At 45.6% G+C, this 21186-nt stretch overlaps 2 protein-coding genes and 1 pseudogene across 7 annotated transcripts in view; 2 read left to right on the top strand and 1 right to left on the bottom strand.

The window, feature by feature from the left end:
* The window catches only part of LOC142590486 (uncharacterized), a 40706-nt gene extending 27418 nt beyond the window's left edge, over window positions 1-13288 (bottom strand). Inside the window, exon 1 of one of the 3 annotated variants that reach the window (XM_075702647.1) lies at window positions 12914-13288. The gene's annotated coding sequence lies outside the window, so the exon portion shown is untranslated. The remainder of the gene's footprint in view (window positions 1-12913) is intronic. The other 2 variants (XM_075702646.1, XM_075702645.1) reach the window with 2 other exon arrangements.
* Window positions 1-21186, top strand: part of LOC142590483 (uncharacterized) — a 216582-nt gene that overhangs the window by 74356 nt on the left and 121040 nt on the right. The window lies entirely within an intron of this gene.
* On the top strand, window positions 12324-12498 carry LOC142591789 (U2 spliceosomal RNA; annotated as a pseudogene).

Here is a 21186-nt window from a genome sequence, read left to right as displayed (position 1 = left end):
CACGATACCACCGGGCATGCGATGCTTCCCGACCACGAGTTTTCGCCGCCTCCTCGACGCCCTGTCGGCACCCATCGTTCGCCATCACCACGTCGTCGCTCACTTTCCCCCTTACGTCGCCGCCAGTCACCTAGCGAGGGAAACTAGTTGCTGCAGTTCCGCAGGCACGAACTGCAAGCTTCGCGACTTCTACAAGGCCTGCACAGTCGCCACGCAATTTATTGGACGTTTTCGTCGAAGGAACCGCCGCAATTGCGCTTATCGATACTGGGGCTGCAGTTTCTGTTATCGACGAAAAGCTTTGTCGCCGCCTCCATAAGGTCACAATGCCGTTGTCTGGTATGCTTCTAAGCACCGCGACTGCGCAGCATATAGCCCCGCTCGCTCAATGTACTGCAAGGGTGGTCATCGACGGCATTGTCTATGTTGTTGAATTTCTCGTGTTGTCATCATGTTCGCATGACATTATTCTCGGCTGGGACTTCTTGTCTCACCATCGTGCCATCATCGACTGTGCCCGGGCCGAAGTAGCGCTTTTCCCGCTTGCCGATGCCCCGCTGCCTGACCCCTCTGAACAAACAGCCTCCAAGCTCACTATTGTGTCCGATACGGACATACCACCCGACATGTGTGTGCTTGTGCCCGTCTCTTGCTCTACCGCGCCAGACGCTACAGTACTTTTTACACCATCGCCGATTTTTCTACGTCGCAAGGCTCTACCTCTCCCATTTGCCGTACTCACCACTGAGTCTGGATTATCCTCAATGCTTGTGTGTAACCCGTCTCACTACCATGTGACGTTACTGCGCGGCGAATCCCTCGGTCGTGTTCAGCCCCTTGACCCGCTTCACATTCTCGATGTTTCCGACGACACGGCCTGTTATGAACTCGACGCCCTCACTTCTCCCGTGCCGTGCACATCATCATCATCATTGTCGTCGTCCGACGTTCTTGAATCTGTCGTAGACGCCGATCTGCCGCCTCCATATCGCCAACAAGTCTTCGCGCTTCTTCAGAATTTTCGCTCGTCGTTTGACTGTGACCAACTATCTCTGGGGCGTACGGCAACCGTCACTCACAGCGTCCACACTGGTTCCCATCCTCCTTTACGCCAGCGACCATACCGCGTGTCGGCAGCCGAGCGAAAGATCATCAACGAGCAGGTCGACGACATGCTACACCGTGGCGTCATTCGCCCTTCCCACAGTCCTTGGGCGTCTCCTGTAGTATTAGTACGCAAGAAGGACGGGTCAATACGCTTCTGTGTGGATTACCGTCGACTCAATAAGATCACTCGTAAAGATGTCTATCCGCTGCCTCGGATAGATTACGCCCTCGACTCCTTGCAAGGCGCGGAGTACTTCTCATCTTTGGATCTTCGCTCCGGCTATTGGCAAGTGCCGATGGCAGATGATGACTGTGAGAAGACAGCTTTCATCACGCCCGATGGCTTGTACGAATTTACCGTAATGCCATTCGGGCTCTGCAACGCGCCCGCTACTTTCGAGCGTATGATGGACACCATCCTTCGCAACTACAAGTGGAAAACATGTCTGTGCTACCTTGATGATATCGTGGTGTTTTCGCCAGATTTCCCGACGCACCTCGTTCGCTTGCATGAGATACTGACCTGCCTCACCTCTGCTGGCCTCCAACTTAACATCAAAAAGTGCCGTTTTGCTGCTCGCAAGTTAACAATATTGGGTCACGTTGTATCGAAGGACGGCGTGCTTCCTGACCCAGCCAAGCTTCGCGCGGTCGCAGAGTTTCCGACGCCCACTACTCTTAAGGCGCTCCGCAGCTTTATAGGGCTCTGCTCTTACTTTCGGCGTTTTGTGCGCAATTTCGCGACTATCATCGCACCACTGACCAATTTGCTTACCGCTACCAGCGGCATCTCCGCGTGGTCAACTTCCTGTGACGAAGCCTTCCAGCAACTACGTCGCCTACTTACTTCGCCACCGATTCTTCGACACTACGATCCCACAGCGCCTACAGAGGTACATACGGACGCCAGCGGTATCGGACTTGGTGCAGTCCTCGCACAACGGAAAGACGGCTATGACGAGTACGTCGTCGCGTATGCGAGCCGCACTTTAAAGAAGGCAGAAGCCAACTACTCAGTAACAGAAAAGGAGTGCTTGGCCATTATTTGGGCGCTCGTCAAATTTCGTCCATACCTATATGGTCGCCCTTTTGACATTGTCACCGACCACCATTCACTTTGCTGGCTGTCCTCGTTGAAGGATCCGTCAGGTCGCCTAGGGCGATGGGCACTCCGCTTACAAGAATATGATATCCGCGTTGTCTACCGATCGGGCAGAAAGCACTCTGACGCCGATGCGCTTTCCCGATCGCCGCTACCTTGTGATGTGGCTTCAGTGTCTCCGCTCTTCGCATCCATGTCAGCCTTCAACGTCGCTGATATGCCGGACGAGCAGCGTAAGGATCCCCTGCTTTCAACTATGCTGAATTTCCTCCACGACCCATCCGCCACACCCTCTTCTCGAACACTTCGTCGCCAAGCCGCTCACTTTACTGTCCGCGACAACGTTCTTTACCGCAGAAATTATTTGCCTGATGGTCACAAATGGCTCCTGGTGATACCACGACACATGCGTTCTGACATATGCGCTTATTTTCATGCTGCTCCTCATAATGGTCACGCCGGTGTTCTGAAAACGTATACTCGGCTAAGGCAGCGTTTCTACTGGCACGGCATGTATCACTTCGTGCGCCAGTACGTACGCGCTTGCACGGCGTGCCAACGGCGTAAAATTCCACAGCGCCCTTCTGGTGAGCTACAGCCGCTGCCCTGCCCGGCTCGGCCCTTCGATCGCGTCGGCATAGACCTATACGGGCCACTTCCCTGCAGTTCCTCGGGTAACCGATGGATAATTGTAGGTGTCGACCACCTGACGCGCTACGCCGAGACTGCCGCACTCCCGGCAGCCTCTGCGCGCGAAGTTGCGTTCTTCATCTTGCGGAACTTCGTTCTTCGACATGGCGCTCCACGCGAACTGCTCAGCGACAGGGGACGTGTCTTCTTGTCCGAAGTCGTCCAAGCCCTTCTCGCTGCATGCAGCATCGTTCACCGCAAGTCTACAGCCTACCACCCGCAAACGAACGGCTTGACAGAGAGGTTCAACCGCACACTCGGTGACATGTTGGCTATGTACGTCGCCTCGGATCACAGTAACTGGGACACTGTTTTGCCTTTCGTCACATATGCCTATAATACGGCCACACAAGCTACCACTGGCTTTTCGCCCTTTTTTCTGCTGTATGGACGAGAGCCCTCGTGTACTATGGACACAATGCTCCCATACCGACCCGACGCTTCCGAATGCACGACTGTGTCTGAAGCCGCCAAATACGCCGAGGACTGTAGGCAGCTCGCGCGAACCCTTACGACCGCTGCTCAAGGTCGTCAAAAGCTGCGGTGTGACAGTGACGCGCTTACACCAGTTTTCCCGACTGGTTCCCTTGTTTGGTTGTGGGTCCCGCCTCACAGCCCTGGCCTTTCGACCAAACTCCTTGCACGCTATGATGGCCCCTACCGCGTCATAGACCGTACCTCCGCTGTCACCTATGTTGTGGAACCTGTGACACCTTCACCCGACCATAGGCATCGCGGGCGTGACACGGTTCATGTCAACCGACTTAAGCCGTACTATGACCCCCTCATCCTACCTACGCCGTAAGTCGCCAGGATGGCTCCTCTTCTCTCCCGGGGGCCATTGTGGTGAAGACGAAGACGAAGAAGGCGCTCTTGTGTCGGCTGTGCGCGTGATCAGCTTTCGTCTACTGCCAGTGCTACTAGACTGGGCCTAGTGCCTCATAATAAATCATCTTATTACACAACTAATGAAAAGTGACTGCAAGATCCTAAGGTCATTGCCATCAGCCTCTTTAATGTTCGCTGTAAGATTCCCATGTCTTGTGCCAGCCAATACGATTTTATGCTTGCAAAATTTGCCCACAACTACAGTACACCTCGCACATGTCTCACTGCTAATTCAACATCCTCATAAAGCTGTTCTATTTCTCCATAATCATAACTGCAGGTTGGAAAGTAGGTTTGGACTACATGTAATCGATATCTGCTATTAAGTTTTATTAAGGTGACTTCTACTCTTTTATTAATACTGTTGCATTGCAGTGACCGTGAAAAACCAAAGTCGCACAACGCATTCGGCAAATGTGTGCCCAGCAAAACAAGTAACACTCAACACAATGACAGTGACTAGCACACTCACTGCTCGTTACACTCATTGCTCATTAAAATAACATCTGCGGGTCAAGCGCATCGACTTATGTACACGACTCCTTAAAGGTTCAAGTTATATTGCTGGTGCCTTCATGTCTTCCAGAAAGTACTACACAATTCGCGTCACGCATACAATCTGATTACACAAGCTTCGGTGACAACAGACACAACCAGCAATAACATTCTAGAAGCTTCCGGTACAGAAAGGTGTGTCTTAAGCTGCGTGACAATACTGTAAGAGAGACTAGTCCGTGAAAAACGTTCACCCAAAACAAGCTATTTATACGCATGCTAATACTGTAGAAATCAATGTTAAAAAAAAAAGTAGAAATCAATGTTGCCCATATGTACTTATGAATTAAAAGTCGTACCCTACATTCCCTCTCATATGTATTTAACTGCAGTCCCACAAAAGCACTGCAGAAACTGCAATGCATACTCTTCTGTTAATGTGCAAGCCCAGAAGAGAGATAAATAGACTGCAGAGGATGGGTAGAACCTACACAGCAGTGAAACAAGTGAATAACAGTCTTGCCACTCTTCACTCACAGTTTCTGTACAGTCCCCTCTTCACTCAGTTTTCCCTCTCCTGCCCCCACAGAGTGGGGGCAAGAGAGGGAGAAGCTGACGTGAGAAGACAAAGAAACATGACGGCGCTTGCAGGCAAAATAAGGGTATGATACGTTAAACTTCTGCTATTTCTGAAATAAACACCACGCATATTTCCCATGTGGACAACTGATACAGGGCATGCAGACGCCAAGCCCCATTAAATCACTGTAGGGTCTATGTGACACAATGGAAGTGGCAGTACATCAAATCAACACTTCTGTGCTCACGGCAGTAGCCTTGCGGCTATGGTATTGTTCAAGGTCGCAGGTTCAGTCCTGACCACGATAGCCACATATTGAAGATAGTGAATTTCAAAAAAAAAAACAAAAAAAAACGCTTGTGCACTTACATGTAGACGTACATTAAAAAATACCAGGATCTCGAAATTAACCTGTAGTCTGCCACTATGGGGTGCCACATAATCCGATTGTTATTTTGACACATAGAGCCCAATAATTAATTAATGTGTAACACATATGCCACGATGCAATATGCCATGCGAGGCAATGACAATGCTCAACCCTCGTGGAGGTTATAAAAAAATTGCATAGAACAACACCTCACGAAATACGCCTCCCTGTGTGTTCTGCGCACTACGCAAACAGCAGTGGTGCACACAAGGTAACATTTAACATCAACTCGCCAGACTCGTACTGGACTAACCGTAACAGAAATTAAACATTCACTCTACATCACTGCTAATTATTTTCAATCAAAGCACACAGCACAGAAAGCTTTGCTTACATCGATTCCCACAATACGTGGGATATGCCTAATTTTTCTGATAGCCCTAAGGCATTATTTGATACTCTAAGCTGAGTCATCCTTATAAATGATACATCCTTATATGTGGTATCATTATATGTGGACTGCACTGTACGTAGCATGTGACCATAGAAGCAAGCAACAGGTCAATAAACTCTCATCTTTAGGCACCAAGGTAGCACGCGAGTCGAGATCTATGCAAAAAAATTCAACTAAATTATGAGATTTTACATGCCAAAACCACTTTCTGATTATCAGACATGTCATAGTGGAGAACTCCTGAAATTTCTACCACCTGGGCTTCTTTAACGTGCACCTAAATCTAAGTACACAGGTGTTTCCGCATTTCAACCCCATCGAAATATGGCTGCCATGGCCAGGATTCGATCCTGCAATCTCGTGCTCAGCAGCCCAACACCACAGCCTCTAAGAAACCACGCCAGGTTCGAGACCTATGCAGTCAGCAAGCGAGAACAATCAGGTTAACCAAGGGCTCAAGTTATTGTTAGTAACCAAGAGACAATGAAGCCACAAATGCACTTACTCGTAGGTACCCCAAGTGAATGTGTGGAATGATGTGTACAGAGCAAATGAGTACGATTAAGTATAAAATTCAAAAATATGTAAGACTGAATGAGGACGCTAAGGTGAATTAGTTGGTCAGAGAATTTGGAATGGCCACATTCAGGATTGCTAGCACTGCAAGAATCCAAGATTTCAAACGCTGCAGCCTATGCACAAAACAGGATGACCATGATGGTTCAGGAAGGTAATGGTAAGGGACGAAAACTTCACTTTCGTGAAAGCAATCTGATAAACTACTGCGACAAAATTAGCTTAACAAACAGTGAGAAGATGCCTTAATATCGCTGGACATGGTGGGCATGGTTGGAAGAGAGGGATTACACACATATGACGTGGGACCATGTTAGCCTATGCTGTGTTGACATAAGTCTAACCCATTTTGTCATAATCACTGCTTACAAAAGCAGGTGACAGGGGACATCAGGGATTTAACTGCAATAAAAAAGAGTTTATTGAAAGAGGCATAAAAGATTTGCAGATCCCACACAATCCCATGCACTGTGGGAATTGAAGCAAAGCTTTGTATGCCGAGTGTATGCCGAGAGTACCAAGGGCGAACCCGATGGTGCTCGCAAAAAGAAAGATCAACACTGACCGCAGAGCTCTCGTCAACACACAGTATGTTGCAACACAAGCAGGCGACACTTGCTGTGTGCCGGAAGTGCTTAAGTGAAGTGAGAAACTGTCCTTGTGCATTCTCTTTCTCTTAGTTTATTATAAAAACGAATTAATTAACGTTCCAACTAATACGAACAATATTTGTTCATCATGAAGTTGGAAAAATTATTGATGATGCCCCCTGCGTACCCAATTGGATAGCTTGCCCTACCTGAATTATACGGTCACGTCACATCACATGGGTCAGGGACAGCTGAAAATTCAGCCAAGTGGCGTGCTGCCATCGGCAGTGATGTAAACTATTAAAACCTTATAATAAATTACACACTTTACACAGAGCGCTTAGATGCATCAATTAATGATCAGAAGGACCTACCCTAACGACTCAGTAAGTTTGTAGAAAATCGTCTAAATTGTTTCAGGGTCCCTTTGAAAAAACTATATTATGAACACAGAATGAGAAATGGACAACTGCAATAATGGAGGTGAGACAAAATCTATTTGTGACCTCTGAGGTTACCACCATGTTAACAAGTAAGAGTGCAAGCTCTAAGCTCTTGCTGGCAAGATTGCTGATGCCTTGTTCAGCAACATAACAGATGATTGTTCTTCACATCCCTGTGCAGTTAAATCTGGCGTTCTGCAAGACTCAGAACGTATGAAGTGTGGTGCCCGATAAGAACTGCAATGCCGACGTATTGCTATGTGTCATGCTGCACAAAGAGAGGAAGTCGGGATGCCAAAAGAAAAAAGCAAGCAGTAAATTCTACCCCCACATTGTTATTTTTCTTCACTGTCAACATTTCCAGAGCTCCGGCTACTGCTCATGACTAAACGGCGTGTTTACGTTCACCTTTTTTAGGAAATAACACGATAGCATCGGCGCTCCCGATTATACACATTTCGCTCACTGCCAAAGCGAGACAGTTTTCGTTGCACTTGCGTTACCATCTGCTCGACAGACAAGCCACCTTTATGTATATGACGTTTAAAGGCGCATTGCGGCCGCTTGCGCATGCCTATGTTGCTTTTGATATCTTTAGTTTGTTTATTGCATTTCGATACCGGATACACGCTACACACGCTGCTCATGCATTTCACCGGTTCACATCAAAGAGTCCGATTGTGCTGGAGCATGCTGTTCTTAGTTTGTTTTCGATTGTGAAGTTTCACAAGGTGCCGTTTGGTGGGATATGCTTCACTGTGCACATTTTTTAAAGCATTCCATGTGCTATAGAATCTTGTCAGAGGCTTCAGGTGTGTGAGACTTCTCATATGAAAATGAAAAATACCGTTCTGGGAAATTATTTACATTCGACCGTGGTATGCAGCTGTTGGTAGCGTCAAGGTATTTTTGTCAGCATTTCATCGGCGTCGCAAAATCGAACCTAGCTGCAATGCAGCAAGATCTGCAAGACCACAGTAGGCACTGAGGCGACAGAACGAAACGCTCATTTCATTGACCTAACTCGTTACTTATCAGCACATTTCAAAAGAATAAACATGAAATACCAGCCAATCGACTACTTTTTGTAACAATTAATGCCTTCGTGTACACTTTTCACTTCGTGTACACTTTTCAGATGCGTCAGATGCATGAATTCATAACATTTTAAACATACAATAATTATGTTGCATAACCTGCAACCATGGTGACAACCAGAGCACAGTAACATCAGTTTTAAGAAATGGACAAGGAGACAAACTTGCAATGAGAAGTACAATGTGCAAGTCCATACGCTGCACCAAAAGTTGGACATTGAAATCGGTCAGCAGTACTTCTTATTTACTCAGTTCCATCACGTAAATACTTAACTCATATTTAGATCCTTCATCATCACAGCGCAGCAAGCGGCATAGTGTTGCTACGCCAAGTTAGAAATCTGCGTAAACTGAGCAACGAAAAGCAGCTGAGCATGTACAACATCATCACGCTATCTTTCTCATAAACTTATTTTTATACAATCATAACCTCATGGAACATGCGAAAGATTCTGTGGCCACCTATATACTGCACTCAAACTTTCCAAAACAAAGGATTCTCTGACAGCTTCTCGCTCATACCGTTGTTGCTGCACCTGGTCGCGTTGCATGCAAAAAAGTCTCTTCAGGACCTTCGCACACTGTACATAGGATATTTAGATGGCTGAAAATACTTTATATGCCCCACTGAAAGCAAAAAGACAAACTTTATAACCTTGCACACTGTTTCAATGGTGGCAGACTCATATTCGACTGTGACTGTGACAGTGACGAACCTGTGGCTTCGTTGTCATTGTGAGACAATTCTTAACGTGCAATAAGTGTCAATGAAGTCACCAGGAAATGTTTGAGAATTTTTATATGCAGATTGATTACACTCGAAGCACGTACCAGCAATTAGACTAAGACAGGTGCTTTCAACACGGTGCTGCATCGGGAGCTTCATGGGACCTCTGACAGAAGGCAGCAATTTCACATAAGGCCTACTGGCAAGTAGTAGTCACAAACACAAAACACAAGCAACACAAAACCTAACACACAAGACATTGCAAAGCAGCAGTAGTCCCACATGGAAATTGCTCATAGCTGAGGACAATTGCTGGTAGTTCGCAACACAATTATTTCTCTGGTTTATTGTCTTGAGACAGCTGCAAACAAATTTTTGTGGTTGGTCTTCTACTGTGTCGCTTCCAGTCTCCTTGACTGATGTTGCCTCTGTCAAAAACTCAAATAACCTTTTTGGCGGGATGGGCATTAGTGCAGCTCAAAGTTCATTTTGCACCCTGCATCAGGAAGCGATTTTCTTCTTCAAAATTTCCAGGCCGGCATGCCAGAAAAGAAAGGTCATCTTTTCTGCGAAGATGGCAATGGTCTCATAGGGCAGTTGCACTCAGGTCTCCAGTAGAGCTTGGGCTCATTCTTTGTGCACGTTTGTGAAGGTTCGTAGGAAGCCACTGTGGAACAGCTCCCACATTTTAAAGGTGGTTTATCAATTCTCGAAACAGGTTGTGGCAGCATCTTCCAATGCAAAAAAAATATTACGCAGCTTCTCATCGCTGCTCCAAGTGTTAAATGTAGCAACCCTTTTATACGTCTCCAGCTAGCTTTCCGGGTCCTCAAATTTTGATCTGCAGAACTTTGATGGCTCCCTGCGCTGCTGCAGGACGATCGGTGTGATGGCACTGGGGCTGTCGTTCTAGCTGGTGTTGCGGCTGTGCACTTCCTGTTCTTTTCAGGTAGAAGTACATGCTCCAGGGGAAGGTTTTGAAGCCTGAGGCTTGCTTGATGGTCTGAGGCAACGTTGGTGCTGTCTTCAAGTTTTGGGCTTTGATCACTGCTTTGCAGAGGCGTTCGGTACATGAGCCCAAAAGCACTTCGACCAGATGTCACATAGTAGTGACAGTGCAGAAAACAGTAGGAAAACTGTCAATGACAAAAGCAGCTTTTTATTGGACGAATTTGTGCCCACAAAAGCAGGCTACACTCAAAAAAGGACAGCGGCGAACACAGTCAGTAATAGTCGAAATCTGATCAGCGGGTTAAGCACATTGGCTTTTATACATCACTCGTCGAAGGTTCCAGTGCAATCACTGGTGCCCGCGTGGTTCCCAAAAACTACTACACATTTCATGTCACACATGAAATCTGATTTAAGGTTCAGTGAGGAGATACAAAAGTGATAGAATCAACAATAAATTTGTGCGTCTTGCCGAGCGATAATGTTTAGCATTAGTTACCGGTGAAAAAGCGGTCACTGGAGAAAGATAAACAAGCACACGTGTCAATATATTATTAAAATGCTGGAGACATTTATATAGAATACTCAGAATACTTGGTGGGGCGAGGCCAACAGACCATAAGCAAAGTCCTCCTCTTCCCCTGCTCCTTTTGACATGATAGAATTAAGGGCCCTGTGTCAGCGACAGCAGTGTTGTCCGTTATAGAAAATTAATCCCGAACAGTGTAGGCCCTCTACATGGTGCATAAGCGTTACTGAATTAATTGAATTTCTCAAAGTAAAATGCGTCATAAAAATTGCAAAGTAAGACTTGCACACAACCTCTAGAAATTATAGTGTCGGATAGTAATCTGAATATACAAGAAAACATAATTCTGTTACGCGGAAACTCGGACCCCTTTTTCAGCTGCCATTTGAGATGTCAGAAGGAGCAGCATGCCCCACTCGGTTCCTTGGAACACCATCCAGGTGGCACTTGGATCCATGTATCCGTGGCGCCCACCGTGAGGGGGGAAAGAAGAAAAAAAGATCCAGGAAGCTCGCCTTCGTGCATAGCACTCACCACCAGCGTTTCCAGGAAAGCATTACGGTTACATAAGCTGCAGTTGACGGGAAGTATGAAAAGCAGTCAGGAATTTCTATCGTGTTCCACTCAAATGCAAAGCTTAAGCGTCCTCAGAGTTTTTCTTCTTTGTGTGTACAGAAGGGCCATTACAACAGCCCAACTATAAAGCAACGAACATGCGTGTAATGAGCTGATTCATGCACTTATGCATGTTTGCCTCTGAAAGTACCCGTAAGCGACAGCAGCAGGGAAGCAAGTTTGTTTACCTGTTCGGTCACCACATACATATAGCACGACACAACTACCCTGCTCACACATAAGAGCTGCAAAGAAGCTTTAAGTTAAGGAAATTTACTGTCGCTATCCGAGAGCAATAAATCGAAAATGCTTACGCTTCAGCTAGAGTAGTCAGCAGAATGAAGCAGTGAGCAAGGGAAAGAAATCTAGCCACATGCATGACCCCTGCTCGACACAATTGGAGAACCATCCTGTGACACCCAGTTAAGAGACACACAGCTTATGGGCACCTGATAAAGGTGAAGAAAAAAAATTCTGTGCGATTCCACTCTGTGAAGTTTAATGACTAGCAAAACTGCGTATGTAGGCCCCTTCATGGTGAAGTGTCCATTGCCGTGCATCAAACACCGTATCCACATAAATGGAAGGCGAGGCACTAGTCACTCCTCCACAATATTGAGTCTCAGAAGATGATGAGGCACCACAGGGGGTATACATACCCACGTATTGTTCAAAACGCGGCACTACACCTTTTACTAACGAATCCCGGCACGTAGAACAGACGCGCACTTCACCGCACTCCGACGGCACAGACTGCTTCACCGTAGCCAACGAGATCGTCCGTTGTTTGACGTCCGGCAGTGCAGTAATGGTTGCGAGGTCACTCGAAAACCACGAGCAGTCACACACAACACAGGCCGCACAAAAGTGATTCCCCACAAACTCGCTCCGAAACCATGCCGTCGCTCCGGTGAAACGTTCTATGCTTGCGGTATCGGGGCCACATGGACGGTTCGTATTCCTTTCCGCCTCGCGGTCCTGGCGGGCAGTACGTTTAGGTAGTGGAGGCACTGGTTTAGGGGACCACCACCACAGGAGATCTAGCGGGAGGAAAGGCGATACGCAAGCGCTTGGAACGCCGACAAAGAGAGGGCGGTGCGAACGTAGACATGGCCGACGCGGGTCCAAGCGTAGTACGAGTTCTCGTCAGCTTAATATCTGATACGGGTTGTAATCGGACGCATTAAACTTATTTTTCCAAGCTGACGGAGTCCTTAAAGCCTGCTTCACCTCCGCCGCGGGTGGGCCCGGTATTGCACTATCTTCGGTTTCGGCCCACGCATGGGGAGAAATTCGCGATCTACACGACTCGATACAGGCACGCAATTTTTCCCAGAACCTATACATATAGAGCTTCGCCGTCAAAATGGCCAACGAGCCAGCATTCGCAGCACTGGCAGTTCAATGGATATGCAGTATTGGCGCGCGAAAAGTGGCACTTTTTCACATCGCCACTATACACACGCCTGTTGCACATTAAAAAAAAGTGGCACTCTACTGTTTCAACTAGGGGCAGCGCATATGAACTGCAGAAGAGCTCATCGCAGCTACGAATAGATGATCCTGCGATCGCTGCATCGTTGCGGCAACCGTTTCGCGCTAGCCGAAATGTCGAGACCACGTTATACGCGATTGGTCCTACAATTAAGTGTAGGCAAAAGAACAGGTAATCGTGCACAACTCCGAGAAGTACTCTCACGTTTGTTCCAGATGCGTTGCGGGAAGTTGGCCGACCGGAACTATAGGGCCTAGTAATGGAATAGGCTCCGGGAAGCGCGACGATGGCGTGAGGTTTCTTTCAAAAGTTCTGCACTTGATAAAAACACTGCGACCAAAGTCACTCTCCCGCTGCCGCCGCGTGATGGTGATTACCACGAGACATCGTGCCATGAGACGTTCATCAGCGTTCATTGAGGAATCTATTATATGGAGGAATCGCCAGTCGTTTATGCGCAGCCGCGACGGGCGCGAGAGAGAAAATCTGAAGGCTTCGGCAACTTGACTCTGCCTAGGTACTACGGAGGAGGTTGTGTTGTAAGCGTTTGTCCCTAGGCGTACCGGCATTGGAGAGTGGGGCTATGGGCTGTTTGGATATGTTCAGACGCTGGCTGCCGGCGCCGTAAAGTAGGTGAAGTAAGCGGATCGTAGCTTTCTCGCGCCTTACGGTGATGTATGTATGTACCTTGTAAATAGCATCACAGATGTTTCTGTGGGAGTAGTAGCGACCGTAGTAGAGCCCGGGCCGCATATATTGAAAATCTGGAATGCTCTCTGCCTTAACAACCGCGGTTGAACGCAAGTGCCTGAAAGGCCGCCGGTAACGGTGACTGACCCAGCATCAGCGCCGCAGGCGCGAGAAAGCCTGTCCGACGTTACTTAGTTCTGTCTGGTGTTGTAGAAGTCGCTGGCACGGTAGTGCTGAACTTATATATGTCACAAGTTGGCGGCTGGACGTAATTATATTTATTCAATCGTGTTTTACTAATTGTAACAACGTGTCATTATGTCGCATTATCGACGGCGCCTCCAGGACACCAAAGCTAGAACCCGGACTGGTCCGTGGGTTGGGGCTCGCCCAGGCCTGCGCGTGCCAAGGGTGCATAAGATCGGCTATCAGCGGACAGCCAATTTTTTATCCGAACACCCCCTGGCACACTTCGGCCTCTGCGGCCCCAACACAGGAGCCGCCCTGCTTTCAGCTTTGTTCCCCCCGCTACGTACCCCTTGAGTGCCCCGGAGATCCTGTGCCGCCTGCATCCTGAGGCCTCCGTTTGCCGGTTACATGTGAATGAATGGATGAATGGTTTATTTCATCATCAGTTCAGCATACATATCCAGTGGTACAGCGGGAAGGGGTGGCGAAAAGGCAACTGGATGCCTGACAATGCGCCAATCCCCGCCCAGACCACGATATTGCACAACACTCAGCGAGTCACTATCTAAGACATCAATGAAGTAAAAAAAGGAAAAAAAAGAAAAGAACAGAATTATTGCAGTACACTCAACCTGTAATACATAATTCATAAATATAATACTACATAATGACACAATGTAAAACTATAATACATCATGTAATACATAAATGCAGAAGAGAGAAAAAAAAAGAACTAAGCCGTGGTTTTAATAAGTGAACTAGAACATAATTGATATGACCAGCTTATCGAGAAGAAATTTTCATGGCTTAATTTTGAGGCACAATACAGTTCTGGAAGAAAGTATACAATATAAGGAAGTCTTACACGGAAGAGAAAGAGAAAAAAGATGTCATGTTTGAAGCGCCATATATTAGATAAGCATGTATCTTTTTTTTTTTTTTGAAAATTGCTACTGATCGGCTTTCATTCACTATGCTCATGGCCGTCATGTTAGAGTTTAAAAATGAAGGAATAAGGTGCGTTAGTTTTTGCTTGCCGTAGTTGGTTCGAATCCTTTCACTGTAATAGGTGGTTTTCCTAAGATTATACGTGTGTGTTTTCCGCGAGTAGGTATCCTGAAATATATGTGTGTCCGATTTAATTTGATTGTAGATGACTGTCGCTAGTTTTTTATGAAATATATTTTCGAATTTTAATATGCTGTGTTTATGGAAAAGTGTAGCAGAAGGCGTTCGGCGCGGAACATTTTCGATTATACGCAAGATTCTTTTTTGGAGCCTGTGAATACTATCTTTATTTGTTTTTGTTGTTGTGCCCCAGATTAATAGACAGTAATGTATGCGCGAGTAAACTAAAGTGTAGTAAAGCTGCTTTGTCACCCAGAGGGGTAGTAAACATCTGATTTTGTCAATTATGCCAATGGATCGCGATATGTGGGTGCGAAGATTATCTATGTGATTGGACCAACTCAATGTTTCGTGAAAGATAACGCCTAGAAATTTTTGAGTCTGGACGCGCTCAATCAAAGCTCCTTGGAATGTGAGCTGCGTATTGCGGAGAATACAATGGTTCCGAGGTTTAAAAATGATGTACTTTGTTTTCTTAATGTTTAATTCCAGCTTATTTGTTCTCAGTCATAGCGACAAATTGCTAAGCCAAAGGTTCGCTTCTTGTACTAGAGTAGACATATCCTGACCCGAAAAAGAGACGTTAGTGTCATCGGCATATAATATTATATCTGGTGTTAGAGGTATGTTTACGATGTCATTTATATAAAATAAGAATAGAAGTGGCCCAAGTATAGAACCCTGTGGGACGCCGTACTTTATCTTGCCCATTTGTGACTTCGAGTGTCTGTATATATACTGACCTCCGGGAGCAGTGCTTGTAAAAAATCCAATCTATCATCGCGACGAAAAAAGCGGCGTATACAACACCAGTCAGAACCTTGACCCTTCAGACACAGCGATCACCATGCAAATGTCGCGACCGCGCCCACTGCCTCAACGCGCGGGCGCCCAGCGACAGAGCGTACCAAACTCGACCGCACTGGGACAAGCGCACACAACACGCGCTAAGAAACATCACGAGACGTTCATTTGAGGGATCGCTAGTCGTTTGTGCGCAGGCGCGGGTAAAGAGCTGGCGCGAGAGAGAGAATCTGAGGACTTTTGGTCCTCGAATATATGACGCTGCCTAGGCACTTTTAAGGAGAAGGTTTAGCGCGCGTTGTATGCGTTTGTCCCCTAGCAGCGCCTCCTGAGGCGTTCTCCCTAGAAATGCCGGCATTGTGGAGTGCGGTCGAGTTTGTTTACGCTCCACCAGTGGCTGCCCGGGCGGTGAGGCAGGGCACGGACGCCCCATTTGGTGGTCGCTGTGTCTGAATTAAGGGGCAATGTTCTGACTTGTGTAAAAATCGCGGGTCGCTTTTTTCGTCGCGACGATTGCTTGGCTCTTTTACAAGCGCTGCTCCAGGAGGGTACAGAGTACCTGAGGTTATAATAAAGGCAGGCGGTGCAGGATCTCCAGGGCACCCAAGGGGTAGCGGTAGGGGGATCAAAGCTGGAAGCAGGGTGGCCCATGGGTTGGGGCCGCGGAGGCCGAAGCTTGCCAGGGGGTGTTCACATGCGTTTGTCCCCTAGACATGCCGGAATTGCGGAGTGCGGTCGAGTTTGTTTGCGCTCTGCCGCTGGCTGCCCGCGCGGTGATGCAGTGGGTACGGACGCCCCATTTGGTGATCACTGTGTCTAAAGAGGCACCCTAGCAAAAAAGAAAGGAAGAAACTGATAGAAATTTCTACAAGTCCGTTAGGAATATCGATAGGTTGTACGGGTCCTTCTATGAGTCTGATATATATTCCTACCTGACCCATAGAACTCTTTACCATGACTGGTAGGCAGCAGATAGGTCTCACTGTGCTGCCTACAAGACCAAATAAAATGATGTACCAGTCTCTTAAACCCAGATAGAGATCAACATACAACATACAGAAATCTAATTAAGACACTGATAAAGCATGTTAGAAATAGCACACACACTGGTGCCCACACGCCTGAAGAGATGTTTTTAAAATGAACTGAATATACAACCCCGAACACGTTTCCTGCCACGTGAACAGATTAACAAACACAGTTGGGATATTGAGTATCAAATGAAAATGAACTGTGTAAACTGTTCAATTATCAAAAATTTTTACAGCTTGTATGCAGATATATTATCCTAAACATTTTTCAACATAAATTAAAGCACACGTTTTTAAAGCACAGCAGTGTTACTTTGTCTGTGAAACTACAGTGGGGAAGTTGCGTGAGAAAAGTATCAGTCCATTGTTGTAGCAGATCTGCCCCAGTTCTTTTAATACAAAATTGCATTTGCAAATTTTGCGAGACCGATGTGCAACATTTAATGCATATCTGAGACAGGATTACTGTTGCAATAAAGTTTATTTACAAAGGCAAAACAAAGCACTTTCAAGACTGGATACTAACTATGCAGCTCTAACATGTCAGGCTAAGTTTGTGAATGCCATAAATTGGACACTACCGACGTGATTTCATTAAAACTTCTTTCTGGGCTAGTTGGTGCATACTTGATTTCAATATTATAACAGCGCTAACACATGCATCCACAAAGGAGCAAGGATGAGACACAAGCGACATGACTACCAACATGACTAGGGTTTATTTTACACTCCATTATATTATGGCTTAATTCATATGGCTTCGAGTAGCCTTACGAGAACCGCGGCAGCCGCTGCTTCCACTTCACACACCGACGCTACGGCCGTTGAATGACGCTATGATTGCCAAAATGCTGTCTGAACTGCTAGATGGGCAGAAGCGATTAGCTCGTGACCTAGCCGACATAAAGTCATTCCAAAAAACTGTCGACCAGCGTTTCGAACGTCTCGATTCCCGTGTGACTGCGCTTGACTCTTCACCACCGGAAAACTACGACGTCTTACGTGCTCAACTTGATTCCTTGACTGCTGCTGTGGCGCAGCTGAGTAAGAAAAATGATGACCTCGAAAATAGATCTCGTCGCAATAACTTAATCTTGTATGGCATCCCAGAAGACCCAAATGAATATGGGGACGATTTATTAAACAAGGTGTCAAACGTCATCTCAGAGAAATTGTCGATCCAATGTCCAAGAATCGAACGCTGTCATAGGCTTGGTAAGGTACGCGAGGACCGTCCACGTCCTGTTATTCTGAGAGTTTTGGACAACTCCGAGAAAATAACCATATTAAAGAACGTGCACAAATTTAAAGACACTGACTACCATGCAACCGAAGACTTCTCCTTTAAAATTCGTGCACTCCGAAAAAAAGCTTTGGGCAGCGTCCCAGGTATATCGCAACAATTGATGGCTCTGAGGTGAAGCTTCGCTTCAATTACATTCTCATTGATAAATCTCGGTACGTCTGGAACACTGATAAGGATGCCCTTGAGAAAGAACACAGGCAGTCCCTCAAACGCACAGCCCGACATTCTACTACGCCTTCTGTTTGACGTCCTAAGCACAGGCATGAAAACCTCTCGATTATGAATATTAACGCTCGAAGCATTATAAACAAATTTCCTGACTTCTTGTCTTTTTGTGTGTTCGCACTCCCCACATATTGTGGGCATTACGGAAACGTGGCTTCACAATGGCGTCCATGATTCTGAATTCACTCCCCCAGGCTATGTGGCGATACGAGCGGATCGACAGGATAGCAAAGGCGGAGGGGTTGCTCTTATCGTTCGATCTGACATTAAGTTCTCCGTTATGAAGGCGCCAGCAGAAGTTGAATCTGTCTGGTGCAAAATTTTTCTTAATGAACAGTCCATTGTAATCGGCATTCTTTATCAACCGCCAGGTTCATCTGTCGATGTATTGCGCATCCTTAATGATTATTTGAACATACGAGCATTCAAACTGTCTAATCTTATTTTGATGGGCGATTTCAACGCACCAGGTATCCATTGGCCATCATTTACGTTTTCTGGTCGACATACATACATCTGTCAAGAAATGCTGAACATTTCCTTGTTCTTCGATTTAAAGCAAATTGTTAACGAAGCAACAAGAGGTGACTCGCTGCTTGACTTGGTCTTTCTCGGTTCATATATTTATCAGTGTGGTTTTGAATGTGATATTGTTGATGGAATTTCGGACCACAAGGCTGTGGTAGTTACTATTAACTGTCCTGTTTTCACGCCGCTGTCGACTTTCACAACATTTCCTGATTTCGCTCGCGCTGACGATATTGCTATCACCGATTTTCTTGCTTCTTCTTTCGATGCATTTCACACGATTAGTCACATGGGTGACATCAACGAACTAGTCAGCAAATTTGAAACTATTGTCAGTGACTGCATGCAACGTTTTGTTCCGCTAAAAACAAAGAAAAAGAACCTCAAAGTACCCTGGATGACACGTGATATCCTTCACGTATCCCGCCGCGTTGTGACGCCAAGCGTTTATCAGACCCTGATAGTGCCATCAGGTTTCGCAGGGCAAAGGAAGAACTGCGAGTAATTACGAAATTGGCAAAAGATCGTGTTTTTCAATGTCCAGTTAGGAAATCTTCTAAAAACTAATCCTCGAAAATGTTGGTGCTCTGTCTTGCCAACAGAGTCTACATCTGCATCTATAATCGTCAATGATGAAACAACTAATGATCCTTTAATAATAGCTGATGCTTTTAATGCCTACTTTAAATCTGTGTTTTCATCAGATACCCATGAAGTTCCATCCTTTGACCCTCCTAAAGTGACAACTCCGATTACTGATATCATGATTAATGAGCATGGTGTACTAAACCTAATACTACAGTTAGACACTAAAAAATCAACCGGTCCTGATGGTATACCCAATTCATTTCTCGTTCGTTATTCATTGTGGTCTGCTCGCTACCTAACCATCATCTTTCAAAAGTCCCTCAATACCGGCATTGTTCCATCCTCATGGAAGCTGGCCAAAGTCCATCCACTATTCAAATCTGGTAATAAGCAGCTCTTATCTAACTATAGACCTATTTCATTATCATCATATTCATGTAAGATGCTAGAGCACATAATTCACAAACATATAGTGGAATTTCTGGAATCTAATAACATGTTTTCTAACTTTCAGCATGGTTTTAGGAAAGGTTTCAGCACCTTAACACAACTAATAGAATTCTCAGACGACATCTGCGCCCTTGATATCGGCACCCAGGTCGACACTATATTTATAGATTTTTCCAAGGCTTTCGATACTGTACTGCATTCTAATCTCTTAATAAAGCTTAACATGATCTTGAAAAATTCTCACTTGGTTAGTTGGATTGCCAGTTTCCTTTCACATTGGTCACAATTCGTATGTTATAATTCAACAAATTCTTCTTCTGTTGACGTGTCATCTGGTGTACCCCAAGGGTCGGTGCTTGGTCCTTTACTATTTCTACTGTACATTAATGACTTACCTCGAAACGTCACTTCACACATACGCCTTTATGCGGACGACTGTGTTTTGTATCGCGTGATTAACACACCAGAAGATCATCTTGCACTAAATTCCTCATTTGTCAGCTTCTGTACCTGGTGCAACACTTGGCAAATGAAAATAAATTTTACTAAAACTGTAATAATGTCATTTTCTAATAGTGCCTCTCCTTCATTGACCAATTACACTTTCAACGACTTATCCTTGCACAGGGTCTCAGAATACAAGTATCTTGGCGTCATATTTACCACTAACATGTCCTGGTCAAAACACATTAATTTCATTTGCACTAAAGCACTCCGGAAGCTCGTGTATTTGAGGTGCAATTTCAACAATTCTCCAAAGGAAACTAAGTTACTAATGTATAAAACTTTAATTCGCCCAATCCTAGATTATGCTTCTCCTGTCTGGAACCCTCATAATCAGTGCGACATTAACTCCATTGAGAGCATACAACGAAAATCTATTCAGTTCATATATCGCCGCTATGATCACTATTTTTCACCCTCTCGTGCCTTATCTTCTTTGAACCTAACCCCTTTAGCCATACGCCGTCACATTGAGTCATTGAAGTTTCTGCATGGCATCGTCAATTTTTCTTATCGTGTCTCACATCCCATATATATTCCTTCAGACATTCCTCGGTCAAGTAGGAGTCACCATAACCTTAATATTAAACCTTACTTTGCTCGATCTAATAAATTTAAATACAGCTTTTTCCCATGCACTATTGAAATCTGGAACTTAATTCCCGGAACAATTAGGTCACTGCCATTAAACGATTTCGTGTTAAAAGTTAACCACACCAGATTTTATGTATTTTCTTGTTGTTACAGTGTATTGACTCATTCTCGTTTTTGTACTGACTCTTAGTATTGCTGTTATCTTGAGTTTCATTTGTGCCATCTGCCTTATTCTTGTGAATTTTTAATATGTTATTGTTTACTTGTTTTTTTGTGTATGACTTATTTTTGTCTAACCCACTCCTGCAATAGCCCCATAAAGGGGCTGCAGTATGTATAAATAAATAAAATAAAATTATCCAAACAATAAGATAGCAACTTTAGCCACATTTAAACAAACACCTAAGAGGAAAAACACAGACTGAAGTACCAACATCACC

Source organism: Dermacentor variabilis, chromosome 8 (assembly GCF_050947875.1).
Source record: "Dermacentor variabilis isolate Ectoservices chromosome 8, ASM5094787v1, whole genome shotgun sequence".
In the NCBI taxonomy this organism is placed as follows: domain Eukaryota; kingdom Metazoa; phylum Arthropoda; class Arachnida; order Ixodida; family Ixodidae; genus Dermacentor; species Dermacentor variabilis.
The sequence above is the reverse complement of the archived record's forward strand: the minus strand, read 5'-3'. Positions and strand labels throughout refer to the sequence as shown.